Consider the following 8,844-nt stretch of genomic DNA (forward strand, 5'->3'; position numbering starts at 1 on the left):
TGTCCCAAAAATAAATAAACGTTGAAAAAAAAAAAAAAAAAGAATTGACAACCTCTGAAAAGATGGATTAAGGAAAAGAAAAAAATAAAGAAGATAGATGTAAATAAATAACATTTTACAAGATAAAATATTATAAGCAATTATATGCCATTTAATTAGGAAACATATAATGAAATAATTCATGGAAAATTTAACTTAAAACTAATTTAAGAAGAAATAAAATGGGCAGTCCTATTTTTAAAAAATAATTTAATCAGTACATTAAAATATCTTCACACACACAAGCCAAGATATACAGATATAATCTTCCAGACTTTAAAGAACTAAAGTTCTGGGGCGCCTGGGTGGCGCAGTTGGTTGAGCGTCCGACTTCAGCCAGGTCACGATCTCGCGGTCCGTGAGTTCGAGCCCCGCATCAGGCTCTGGGCTGATGGCTCGGAGCCTGGAGCCTGTTTCTGATTCTGTGTCTCCCTCTCTCTCTGGCCCTCCCCCATTCATGCTCTGTCTCTCTCTGTCCCAAAAATAAAAAAAAAATAAAATAAAAAACGTTGAAAAAAAATAAAATAAAGAACCAAAGTTCTTTAAAGAACCAAAGTTTATTTTTATTTTTATTTATTTTATTTTTATTTATTTATTTATTTATTTATTTATTTATTTATTTATTTTTATTTAATTTATACAAATTCTTCCAGTTATAAAAAGAGAGGCAACATTCTCTTACCCACTTAATGCAGCTGATATATTTGAGACTCTAAAGCTATACAAGGACAGTATAAGAAAGGAAAAATAAGAGACTAATCTTGCCCATAAACATAGACACAAAAATACTAAGCAAAATATTAGCAAACAAAATTCGTAAGAGTGTCAAGAGTGGACCAAAATATACAACTCAATTATGTTGTTTGTAAGAACCCCAGTTTATTTATTTATTTTTATTATTTTTTAAAAAGATTTTTAAGTAATCTCCACACCCAATGTGGGACGTGAACTGACAACCCTGAGGTCAAGAGTCACTTGCTCCATTGACTGAGCACCCCAGGCACCCCAAGAAACTTTAAAAATAAATAAATAAATAAATAAATAAATAAATAAATAAATAAATAAATAATAAATAAATAAATATTTCATAAGGGAATTTTTTTTAATGACCAAGTTGGGTTTATACAAGAATGGTTTATTATTAGGTTTAATATTAGAAAATCCAGGGGCTCCTGGGTGGCTCAGTTGGTTGAGCGTCCAACTTTGGGTCAGGTCACGATCTCACAATTCATGAGTTAAAGCCCCACATCGGGCTCTGTGCTAGCAGCTTGGAGCCTGGAGCGCACTTCAGATTCTGTGTCTCCCTCTCTCTCTGCCCCTACCCCACTTGTGCACTCTCTCTCTCTCTCTCTCTCTCTCTCTCAAAAATGACTAAACATTAAAAAAGAAAGAAAGAAAGAAAGAAAGAAAGAAAGAAAGAAAGAAAGAAAATCCATGCACACAGTTTATCACATTAACATATTAAAGGAGAAAAACCGTGTGATCTTCCCAATACATGCAGAAATGGTATCTGAGGGGCATCTGGCTGGCTCAGTTGGTAGAGTATGTGACTCTTGATCTCTGGGTTGTAAACTCAAGTCCCACGTTGGGTGCAGAGATTACTTAAAAATAAAGTCTTAAGAAAAAAAAAGATAAATTATTGAAAAACATTAAAGAAGCTCTAAAGAAAAGGGAACATATGTCATATTCATTTTAGTTTAGTTTAGTTATTTATTTTTATTTTAGAGAGAGAAAGTACGTGTGAGCAGCGGAGAGGCAGAGGGAAAGAGAGAAAGAGTCTCAAGCAGGAGCAGCACCTGGGTGACAGTTAAGGGTCCAACTTTGGCTAAGGTCATGGACTGCAAGTTTTTTTTTCAAAAAAAAAGATGAAATTGAATTCTTCCCTCACACCACACATAAAAAAATTTGAGTCCCACATCAGGCAGCCGGCACTGCAGAGACTGCTTTGGGTCCTCTGTATCCCTCTCTCTCTGCCCCTTCCCCCACTCACTCTCTCTCAAAAATAAACAAACATTAAAAAAAAAAAAATCTCAAGCAGATTCTACTCCCAGTGCAGAGCCCAATGCAGAGCCCAATGCAGGGCTTAATCCTGTGACCGAGATCATGACCTGAGCTGAAATCGAGTCAGACGCTCAACTGGCTGAGATACCCAAGCACCTCTGTCATGTTCATTTTAATGGAAAACTCAAGATTATAAAAATACTGACTAGTTATAAACTAACTCAAATTGAAGAAGTCAGATAAGGTAGTGTTCAAAGATAAAGTGAGGCATATTAAAAATTTGTACAGTTTATTTGAGCAAAAATTGATGTGAATCAGACAACACCAAAATGCAAGTGGTTATGAACACTCCATTGACAGTAGCTCAGGGAAAGATTTGTAGAGGAAATGGAGACGCAAAGTAAGGAAATAATTGATTGGGTATAGCTTAAAGCCTAGTTGGCTGTTCGTGACTGGTTGTCCTTAGTGTTTTGATTTCATAACCATGAGGCATTTACAGACTTAGATTTTGTTTTGCTCATGTAAGCTGCAATAGCATTAGACCCAAATGGCCTCTTCATTTAATTAATCTAACAGTAAGTGATGCAGTACAGGGCAGGGGGGAAGGGAGGAATTATCCTACCAAATATCAAAACTTATCACACAGCTATTATATTCAGATTGTAGAAAAAGGGAAAAAAAAAGATCGCGTAGTATTGGTAGAGAGACCAATGGAATGTAACAGAGAACTTACCAACACACACATACACACACAAATACTTGACATATGACAGAGGTGTCATTCAGGTCACTGATGAAAGACTATCTAGATAACTGGTAATCTTTATGGGGGGAAAAAAGATGAAATTGAATTCTTCCCTGACACCACACATAAAAAAATTCCAAATGGAATAGGCTTAAATATGGAAGATAAAACTCTAGAACATTGGAAGAAATTTTAAGAGGACACTTTCATGACTTTCAACATTGGGAAAGACTTCTTTTTCTTTTTTTTTTTTAGAAAAAAATTTTTATTATTTTTTTGGGGGGGGAAGCTCTGTGCCCAATGTGGAGCTTTAACTCACGACCCCGAGATCAAGAGTTGTACATGCCACAAACTGAGCCAGCCAGGTGGCCCGGGAAAGATGTCTTAAACAAAAACTACAATGTGTTAACCATTAATAATAAGACTGATAGGGGCGCCTGGGTGGCACAGTCGGTTAAGCGTCTGACTTCAGCCAGGTCACGATCTGGCGGTCCGTAGAGTTCGAGCCCCGCGTCAGGCTCTGGGCTGATGGCTCGGAGCCTGGAGCCTGTTTCCGATTCTGTGTCTCCCTCTCTCTCTGCCCCTCCCCCATTCATGCTCTGTCTCTCTCTGTCCCAAAAATAAATAAAAACGTTGAAAAAAATTAAAAAAAAAATAATAATAAGACTGATAGATTCATCAGAGTATGCCACCCCAAAATGTGCCACTTCGACATAAGCGTTATTTTGGTCAGAGGCAACTGAGAAATAGCAGACACAGGCAAAGCTTTCCACCCTCCTGCTTTCTGCCTAAAAACAGGCTATAATTTTTCCTTTATTAATGTGTTCACCTTCTCTTTTCCCATACCAGGAAAAAGAGAACTGTCAGAGACACTCTTATCACCCCAAGGCTGCATGAAACTAAGTCTGTATAACGGACATTACCAAAATAACCCTTCTCTTCCATTAGTTTCCCCCATGTGTTTCCCTTCCTACAATTTACCACCCCTAGAAGCCCAATGCCATTTTCCTTCTCTACAACTTACCGCCCTTTGTTAAGATGGTGTATGATCCCTTGATTTCTAACCTTTGAGCTGCTCATCACTGAGTTCTACTGTGTGCATGCACTCTGCACACATAAACTCTAGGTTTTTTCTCCTATTAATCTGTCTTTTGTCACTTTAATTTGCAAGATCCCAGTTACTGAACATAAGAGGATAAAGGAAAGAAAATTTTTTCCTCCCCTATAATTAAATTAAGAATAAGAAGTTCTTGGGGGCACCCGTCTGGCTTAGTCGGGGGAGCATACAACTCTTGATCTCGGGGTTGTAAATTTGAGCCTCAAGTTGGGTGTAGAGATCACTTAAAAATCAAAACCTTTAAAAAAAAAACTGGACAAAACAGATGAAGAGGAAACAAAAATTGCTAACAAGCAAGTGAAAAAATGCTCAACTTCATGAGTAATCTGAGAAATGCAGATTCACAGCACAACAAGATACCCTTCCACACCACTAGATTAGTAAAAGTTAAGCAGCATGACAGTGTAAAGATGTACTTGCTGGCAAGAATATGAGCCAAATGGAAAGTCTCACATACTGCTTGGTCAAATAATCATTTTGGAAAACAGTTTGGCTTATCTTATAAGGCTGGGCACATGCATACTCAAAATTACAGTAATTTTACTCCTTAATCGATACCCTCTGAGAAATTTTGGCTTAAATATATTTGAAAGATAGTTCCAATATAGTAAAAAACATTGATGTATATATATAGTATGTATATATATAGTATGTATATATATATAATAGTATATAATATATAACATATAACATATAATTATTATATATTCTATATAAAATATAATTGTTATATTGATATAATATATACTATATATATTACTATATTATATATGCATATATACATATAGTAAAAACAAAAACAAGGGCGCCTGGGTGGCTCAGTCAGTTAAGCATCTAGCTCTTGATTTCAGCTCAGTTCATGATCTCATAGTTCATGAGATTGAGCCCCACATCCAGCTCTGCACTGACAGCATGGAGCCTGCTTGGGATTCTCTCTCTCCCTCTCTCTGCCCCTCCCCTGCTTGTACACACTTGCTCTCTCACTCTCTCAAAAATAAATAACCTAAAAAAATTAAACACACACATACATATATATGTTAAGCTATATATATGTATATATATAATGTATATAATATATATGTTATATATGTATATATAATGTATATAATATATATGTTATATATATGTTAAATTAAATACACACACACACACACACACACACACACACACACACACAAACATACATACACATAGGCAGGTCAGCTGCAAGTTTTAAAGATGCCACCCAAAGGAAAAAGTGGTTCCGGGAAAGGTGGGGAGGGGAAGCAGCCTCTGGGAGTGGCCATTCTGACAAGAAGGCTCAGGGTCCCAAAGGTGGTGGCAGTGCAGTAAAGGTCAGACACATTCTATATGAAAAACATGCAAAATCATGGAAGCCGAGGAAAAATTAAAGTCTGGAAAGAGATTCAGTGAAGTGGCTGCACAGTATCGTTGAGATAAAGCCAAGCAGGGGGGTGACACGGGTTGGATGACCAGAGGTTCCATGGTGGAACCATTTCAAGAAGCAGTATTTGCCTTGCCTGAAAGTGGGCCGGATAAGCCTGTGTTTACGGACCCTCCGATTAAAACAAAATTTGGATATCATATTATGATTGAAGGGAGAAAATAAAATTGTACAAAAGACTGAAAAAGTATACATATTGGCAAAAAAATAAAATCGTTAAAAAAAATAAAATCATTTTTCTTCTGAAAGAAAAAAACAATAAATTATGGTATGCCTACACTATGGAATATTATGAGCAGTAAAAGAAATAGATGAACTATAACTCACCAGCTACAGATAAGTGAATCTTAGAACTCTATCTTTGAGTGAAAGCATGAGTTATCAACAGAAACGGTACTGATGACTTACAGTCATCATCGATATGACCTATAACATGACATCATTTATACACATTTCAAGAACAAAATAAGTCAATATATTATTTAGGGAAACGTGCATGTGATTTTTTTTTTAAACTATGTTATAAGAATGCAAGGGCATCCATCATAAACGCAAATTGGGAGCATGATTAAACTGGTAAATTAAAGAAGAGAAAAATCTGGGGTGCCTGGGTGGCTCAGTAGGTTGAGCGTCCGACTTCAGCTCAGGTCATGATCTCGCGGTTTGTGGGTTCCAGCTCTGCGTCAGGCTCTGGCTGATGGCTTAGAGCCTGGAGACTGCTTTGGATTCTATATCTCCTTCTCTCTCTGCCCCTCCCCAACTTGTGCAGGAGTGCACCTGTGCTCTCTCTCTCTCTCAAAAATAGATAAATGTAAAAAATAAAAAAATAAAGAAGAGAAAAATCTGAATAGTCAACAAATATATAAAAAGATACTCAATCTCACTACCATCAGGGAAAGTTTAAAATTAAAACAAGGTGTATTTTCCATCCATACAACTGACAATATTTAAAAATCTGATAATATGAACTATTAAGAAGAATGGGGGGAAATACGGCTTTCATGAGCTTGTGCAAATGTAAATTAGTAATGTGAATGTAAACTAGGCCATTTTTAGTAAGACTGAAGAAAAACACACTTACACTAGGTCCCAGAGATTCCTATTCTAAGTAAACACCCCAGAGAAACTTTCACACAGTGATATACTCCCTACCCCCAGAAGTGCCCATGGCTGCAGTGTTTGACAGAACCTAATTGTTCTTTAGGAAGGAAACAAATAAACTGTGAATAATTTATATATGAATGGTATGAAGAAGCCCAAAAGTATGTATAAACATGGGATGAATCTTGAAAATAAAATGAAGTGAAAAAAAGTATCACATTGTATCTATTAATTTTTAAAATAAAAAAATGTCATATATCTCATGTATGTGAGATAAGAACTTGTGACTTGTGTGTATTGTTTGCATGTAGACAGGATTATGGTCTGGAAGAGTGAGAAAGGTTGATGATTCAGGAAAGAGCAGGGCCTAAAGAATGAGCTCCTCAAGAAGGTGCAGAGTGAAGGGGCGGGGCTTTGTAATGGATTGTTCCCTTTTTTTGTTTTTAGAAAGTTTTTTTTTTAAGTTTTATTTATTTATTTGAGGGTAGGGGAGAAGAAGAGAGAGTGGGAGAGAGAGCACTGTCAGCGCAGAGCCCAACCCAACCCGGGGCTCCATCTCACCATGAGATCACAACCTGAGCCAAACTCAAGAGTTGGACACTTAACTGACTGAGCCACCCAGGCGCCCCACGTAATGGATTGTTCTTAAAATATATTTGGTGATTAACCTTGAGGTTTGGGATATGCAAGGTGAGGCAGTGGAAAGGTGACTTTCTGCTCCAGCTCATTTGTCTCAACTTAAATAAATAAGCAGTAAATAAATTGGAAGAGAAGTTATAAGAAAATCCAGCCCATAATAACAATGTTTAGAGTGAGGCTGCTCCTCCTGCATTAAAAAAATAACTTTAAAAAATAACTTTAAATTCATCTACGGGCCCCAACCAAAGGCGCCACCTGATTTACTCATCTCTTTATGTAAGATTAAGTATTGGAGCTAAATTAAAATTCTCCTTTGTGATTTGAAGTAGTGTATCACTGTTGACTGATGGGAACCTAATCCACCCCATGGTCTAACCTCGTGAAAACTACCATCCCTGTAAAGCACTACAGCGGGAGCTCTTGCCCAGAGGGGAAAAGAATAGGATGTTTCTTTTCTTCTTTTTTCTTTTCTCTTCTTTTCTTTTTTTTTTTTTTTTTCTTTGTTTAAGTAGGCTCCACACCCAAAGCTGGGCTTGAACTCACCACCTTGAGATCTCAAGAGTCACATGCCCTACCGACTGAGCCAGCCAGGTGCCCCAAGAATTGGGTGTTTCTGTGAAAAAAATTACAAATCACAAATATGTGTACCTCCCAACCCCCACATACTACTTACTTGTTAATCTCACAGCAGTTTTTTTATATTAATTAGCATTTTAAGTTAAATACTAACTTGATTCATCTAATGAAATGTTTCTTTTTTAAAGGCCAGTGGCCAAGTTGATTCTATGTAACCCATTATCACTGTATTCTTTTATCTCCTCCTATAATCATGCATAATCATACAGTAATTTTGTCAGTTTATAATAATACTGATTAACCCCTATTACTGGCAGATTTAACAATTTATCTGTAATCTTCTACAAATGACTTAAACTAGAAAATGCAACTATATATCACCCAAAATGTCAACATTATAAACTGAATTGACAGATGTATGAAGTTGTATCATTTCAACATTTGACACAATTGTAACTGCTTTTTCTTATTGCTCAAATGCAACCAAATAGCCACTGTGAATCAGTGAGGAAGCAGTAGAATTTATAGTGTAAGAAACCTAGAGCTGGTGAGGAAGGGAAAGAGAAGGGAGGATGATCCGAAAACAAGGGGGAAAAACTTACTATTTTTAATTTAACAGAGCATGTATCCCCATAACATTAATGTGTCCACATATAAAATAGGCTGTCCCTTGGAAGTTCTTTAGTTTCTGGTTCATCTTTTTACATCGCAAAAGAGCTGTTTCTACAAGGCCCACGGCTAAGCAGTATTTTCAGACTTTTTTTTTTTTTCCATCTAATCACCTACTGCATGACAGGTAAGCCTGACAGTTATGACCAGTTACCTTTTAATCACTTTAGTCTTGAAAAGATGTTCTGAACTTACCTTACTTTATCAGTAAATTCTGGCGGGTACTTACATTTTTCTGGAGACAACGTTACAGCTCTCAAAGATGTTCACAGGGGTTTGTGACCGCAGAAAATCCAAAGACACTACATTAAGATAAGCTCTCTTTTCGGGCCACGTGAAAATAAACACGCGGCGCTGCCTCCTCGGCTCCACTCTGCCCGGCCTGTTCTCCGCGCAGTCCGCCGAAGAGCGACCTCCAGCAGGGGTCGCTGCGCCGCCGCCGCCGCTGCCGTGCGCCCCGCCCGGCCCGCTCTCGCCGCGGCGGCGCTGACGGAAGGGGCGGGGCAAGGCAGG

General features: G+C 37.4%; 1 long non-coding RNA gene and 1 pseudogene across 3 annotated transcripts in view; one reads left to right on the forward strand and one right to left on the reverse strand.

Moving 5' to 3' along the window:
• LOC121029851 (uncharacterized) overlaps positions 1-8,736 on the reverse strand; it is a 22,565-nt gene extending 13,829 nt beyond the window's left edge. For all 3 annotated transcript variants that reach the window (XR_005789934.1, XR_005789935.1, XR_005789932.1), the window contains exon 1: positions 8,561-8,736. This is a non-coding gene — a long non-coding RNA (uncharacterized LOC121029851). The remainder of the gene's footprint in view (positions 1-8,560) is intronic.
• Positions 5,121-5,525, forward strand: LOC121029850 (peptidyl-prolyl cis-trans isomerase NIMA-interacting 4-like; annotated as a pseudogene).
• Positions 8,737-8,844: the final 108 nt, after the last annotated feature.

Source organism: Herpailurus yagouaroundi, unplaced genomic scaffold (assembly GCF_014898765.1).
Source record: "Herpailurus yagouaroundi ecotype Mexico unplaced genomic scaffold, PumYag 139, whole genome shotgun sequence".
NCBI lineage: Eukaryota > Metazoa > Chordata > Mammalia > Carnivora > Felidae > Herpailurus > Herpailurus yagouaroundi.